We start from the raw sequence: 5321 nt of genomic DNA on the forward strand, positions 1-5321 counted from the left end.
ATTTAAAATATGTACTTACATGAGCTTTTGTGTGTGTGGGAAAAGGAGTTTATGTAAATAGATATTATTATTTTATTCTTCTTTAAATTCTGTGATGTCCCGAGTTTCGGGTTTGAATAGTATTGTCTAGTAGAGTAGTATGTAATTCTTTCGATGTTTTGTTTTTTATTTTGAATCATTGAAAATTTGTTCTACTCTTAACCTCACGCAACTTTTTCGGGTTGTAAACTTTGAGTTTTAGGCATTGGAACTTGCCTTGGTTTGGAAAATCACCTTATGAATTTCTGGGCAAAACGACTTGTGCGAAATTGAAAACCGCCCCGAGTAGATCCTCACAGGGTTTTTCAAAATTTTTAGGGTTTTCTAGGCAAAAAATTGCTCAAGTAGATTTTAGGTCCCACTCGAACGAATTTTGGGTGGTTTTCTGGGCAGCTCTCTAGAGTAATCTGCCCGTGAGGGAAAAATTTCCGCTCATGCGAATTTGGAATTCTGCTCGTGCGGAATTGGAACCTCATGTGTAGATTTCAATGCCTCAGTCTTGAATTTTGTGCTTCTTTTTTCTCAAAACTGATGCTAAAGGGGTGTTTTGACCACTTTTTCAACTTTCTCGCTCTCTCTTTATTTATCCATCTTTGCTCTCCTTTCTTTCTACAAACCCACCAAATTTCAGTCTTCCTCTAAGATTTAGCAAGATCTACCAAGAGTTTGAAAGGGGTTCTCACACCGAATCGAAGAGGGCGACGAGGGCTATATTCTCACCAATCGAATCAAGTTTTCATCAACATCCATTTTTAGGGTTTTTGTCTCATTCCTCTTCCAAGCTTGAAGTAAGGACTCTCTTCCTACAGCTATGTTATCCTAGTTAGGCAACCTAATAGGGGGTGAATTGGTTTATTAAAAAATAATATACAATATTAAAAAAAATAATAAACACAATATTCAAAATAAAAAACAAAATAATAATTATCAATATAAAAGTAAGAGAGATAGAGAGAGAACATCGAATACTGAGATTTATAGTGGTTCGGCACGCCGAGCCTACGTCCACTCCCCAAGGAACCTCCTTGAGAATTTCTTCACTATCAAAATGAATCTATACACCACCAAGGTTTCACCAAGCTTGTGGATTTTACACAGGTCTTACTTTTATCTATTAAGCCTCACTCAACTGTGTCTTATCCTTACAAAAATCTCTCACAAAATAATGAATAAAAATAAGGGGGACTTTAACCCTCTTTTACAATAATTTTCACACAAAGAGTAGATATGAAAATGTAAGAACAAAAATTACACTTAGATCTAAAAGTGAAAGAGCAAAATATAATGTACTCAAAATTTTGGAGAACACAAATTTTTTCTCTTCAAGTTCTTGATTTTTCTCCATATACAACACTTCTGTTTATACCCAAAAATCTGCCCGTTGGGAGAAGAGGCGCTCTTCTTCTGACGATGGGTGACATGAGCTCAAGATGCTCCTTTTTGTCTTTGTTTTTTATTCAATCATGTGGAGTAACCACAAAAGTTTGAAAATGTTGGTCAAGTCACTTTCAATGAATAATGATCAGCTAACCCTTTTCTAAAACAATAATGTGAAAGCAGATTTACATATTGACTTATATATAATAATTATTTTATTTAAAAAATTTGATTGCACAATAAAATAATATTCATATCATATAATATATATATATATATATATATATATATCCATTCTAAAAGTTTATAATTGTTGAAAAGATTATAAATACACTCAAATAAAAAATAACCAATCATCTCATGTGAGTATATCAAAAGGAAATAAATCATCAATATCACATTTGGAGCATCGCTTGAAAAATAGTGCAACCGCGCCCAAAATGTTGACAAACAAGAGATTTGAGCAGATATGCATCGAGTATTGGATCGGTGGGAGTGTATAAAAAGTGACAAAGATGATAGGCAAATATACGAAATTATCAAGTGTTGGTAGAGAAAAATTTGTTTTACCTTCTTATGTAATCATGACATTCCTTATCTTAGCTATTAATGGTTCTGACATGCATGAAGTGCCTGTAATTCAGGCAAGTGAAAGGTTACCGATAGTGCATTGGCACGCTATTCCTGTAAATGAGAGTTCTAGTGTTTTTGGTAATCAGAATGATGTCGATACTATTAATAACACTATGACTCTTAGTACATAGGCGATGACTGTGGTTTCCAATATGGCTCAACAAGTACAAGCAAGAGTACAAGAAAATCAGCAATTGATAGATGAAGTAAACTTGTTAAAACAACAACTAGCTAATACTCGTCAAGAGAAGAAAGAGCTAGAAAGGAAAAATTCTCAGTTGGAGAATGCGGTGTAATATTATGCAACAGTTATAATGCCAAGACTTACAAAAGTCGAAAATAGAGAGAGACATGTAAAGGAGGCTCATGAAAAGTTGTTGAGACAAGTGAAATGCAAAAAAAAATCTATAAAGCCTTTTCAACCCGTACATGTAATCGATCAGTAGTTTCTTCTTCTGAAATAAAATTGCAAGCACTTATCTTTGAAAAAATTGTTTGTCTTTGCTAAAAAAAAAAATTGCAGATAACGAGTAAAAAAAATTAGTTGAAAACGATATATGCTCCCCATAAAATTATGCATAGAATATACAAACAACCTCTTAAGATTGCTCTTTTTTTATTTTATTGATTTAATCTCAAAAGATTACATAATACAAGTCTCCCCTTAAATTAATGCACAAAAGAAAATTACACAAATTGTAAAAAACAGATTACCAATTTATAATACCAAAGGCCATTAAGATCCGGCTATAAACAACTACACTGAATGCACTAGCATAAAAAGAGAAAATACAAATAAAAACAATTTCTCCATACTATCACGACCCAAACCCGCCCCTGTAGGTTTAGCACCGCAACCGGCCAGTAATTCGTGGATTACCAAAGGCCTCTAAACAGATTAGCAAATAATAAGGGGCTGCGGAAGTAATAATACAAAATAGACAAGGTCCAATGAGCTGTGATAACGCACATAGGACAGAACATTTCAAAACTTATTTATATATACATAAACATGCCAGTCCAGATACACAATATTTACAAGGTATTTACAGATTGTACTTCCCAAGACCTGACTTTACAAAACATACACAAGACTAGCATGAATACAAAAACAACCATGGCTTTAGGCTTCGTTCGGAACCTCCTCGGGAGGCACAACAGTTGGTTAACAAAAACAAAACAGAAGGCCGTCAACTCTGGCCCTGGTCATGTGCCGGCTCACCTATATACATAATATAAACTGTGAGCGAAAGCCCAGTGAATAATAATAGAGTAAAGAGTTTCAATGAATGAGTTCATACAGATTCAGAAATCATAATTCAGTTTCATATCAAAATCATAGTTTATCCAGATCATATACAGACAGAAATCATAAGTCATGATTAAGTTTACATGACACATCCATTAGCATTAACAGAACAGAACGTATACACGTGAGGTTACGAATAACCAGTTCCATAAAGGAACCTCCGGATCCGGGCAACAGAACAGAAGCTAAGCCCCCGTGACAGGGCCTTCGGTACGGGTAACAGAGTGCAGACAGAAATAAGTTCCATAAAGGAACCTCCGATACCGGGTAACAGTTAACAGATATCACATGATGCTAAGGATGTCACGAATACATATTAGAAATTGAACAATCATTCATTGTACAGAACATATCATTTCGGAAAACAGATCTTGTTTTATCACACAGAAAATAGATACAGTTGAACATAACTTTACTAAGTTATTACTCGTAGTTGGCCTTTGTAACAACCCTCATACTGTTTACCGAGTAATGACTGATTAACTGCTAATTACTGTTAACCGAGACTGATTATGACTGATAATTGAACTGAATAAACTACGGAACTGGCTGACTGAAATTGGAAACCGAATTGATTGAGTATATGTTAGTTAAATTGCATTCTATCTGTTTGACTGTATGATTATCTATTCATGTTTATATGTTTAAATTGTTAATTGAAGGCCTTATCGGCGGCCGAATCCGGAATTGATTGATGTTTTATGATCCTCATAATTAATGCGAATTTATGATATATTTATCTGAAAACTGATTAGGTATGGTTAAATTAGATTAAATATTGATCTATTGCTTAAGTTGGCCTTATTTACCAAACTACCCCTAGTGGCCACTATCTCAATATACCATGTGAGCCTTGTATACACTTGAAACAAACTTTTTCCTCAGCCCTCTTCTTGTTCTTGCCGACCTTGAGAGAGAGAGAGAGAGAGACTAGATTTGTTCTTGAAGAATTGCTTGGTAATTGAAGTATAGATTGCATATTTGAGCTCCCAAACCTTGAATACAAGACTTAGGTAAGGATTTCATCTTCTCATTCTTGTGTTTGAGCTAATTCTTGCATGGTCCATGTTAAATTGTAGAGCTAAGCCATGTTTTAGTTCATACATGTTGATATAGAGCATAATCCATGCATGCATGTTTGAATTGTTGGATTTTGAGTTGAGTTCGTGGCAAATTGTTGCATGCATGACCATGTTTTGAGTATAGTCCATGATTTCATCATGTTTTGGATCAATTGACTTCTTAGAGCATCAAATTGGAGCTTCAAAATGATTTGAATTCATGCATGTTTGCATGTTCATATTGTTCTTGAAATTGAGTTTGAATTAAACACCCTTGGGCTGTGATTTCTCAAATTGAGCTTTGAACCATGTTATTCTATGTGTTTATAAAGGTTTTCCAGAAAATGGGTCCAAGAGGATTGGTTTTGATGCATTTGAATCTGGTTTTGGCTTGGAGGTGCAATCTGGAATTCCCAGATTTTGCACTTCCGCTCGAGCGGGGAAAGTGGCGCTCGAGCGTGGAATCCGAGCATCCAGTATCTCTGCACTGTTTTACAGTTCGCTCGAGCGGAGAATTGGGCGCTCGAGCGGAGTCATGTGTCTCAAGCTCGAGCGGGCGTCGAGCGTTCGTCGAGCGAAGATTTCACCCATCCAGTACTTTTACAGTACGCTCGAGCGGGAAAGTTGACGCTCGAGCGTGTACCTTTGTTGCATGACCGCTCGAGCGGGGAAACCTGAGCCCGAGTGAGACTCTGTTTTCTGATTAATTCTGAAACTGTTTTTTTGAGTACATCTTTGCATCCTCATCCCATCCTAGGCATGCTTAGGCCTAGTTTAAGGCATCTTACTGAGGATATAGATGTAGAACACACCGAGGCAAATTAGGGATTAAGTTATTATCTTTCCCAGCTGTGTAGCTTAGTGTGTTCAATCTGTTAACTGTGTAAGGTTGGCGACTGGAG

The sequence above is a fragment of the Camellia sinensis genome, chromosome 9 (assembly GCF_055761805.1).
Source record: "Camellia sinensis isolate YWXY chromosome 9, ASM5576180v1, whole genome shotgun sequence".
Taxonomy (NCBI): domain Eukaryota; kingdom Viridiplantae; phylum Streptophyta; class Magnoliopsida; order Ericales; family Theaceae; genus Camellia; species Camellia sinensis.